The sequence below is a fragment of the Solanum pennellii genome, chromosome 12 (genome assembly GCF_001406875.1).
Source record: "Solanum pennellii chromosome 12, SPENNV200".
Classification (NCBI taxonomy): Eukaryota; Viridiplantae; Streptophyta; class Magnoliopsida; order Solanales; family Solanaceae; genus Solanum; species Solanum pennellii.
The window spans coordinates 14846440-14846780 of record NC_028648.1 but is presented as its reverse complement, the minus strand read 5'-3'; positions in this window follow the sequence as shown (position 1 = coordinate 14846780).

Genomic DNA, 341 nt, shown 5'->3' with positions numbered 1-341 from the left:
TCCATCATATCAGATAGAGGTACGCAGTTTACTTCTAAGTTTTGGAGAACATTGCATGCGGAATTAGGTACTAGGTTGGACCTTAGTACTGCATTTCACCCTCAGACCGATGGACAGTCTGAGCGAACGATTCAGGTATTGGAAGATATGCTTCGTGCATGTGTGATAGAATTTGGTGGTCATTGGGATAACTTCTTACCCTTAGCGGAATTTTCATACAATAATAGCTATCACTTAAGTATTGATATGGCTCCTTTCGAAGCACTGTATGGGAGGAGATGTAGGTCTCACATTGGTTGGTTTGATGCATTTGAGGTTAGACCTTGGGGTACTGATCTTTT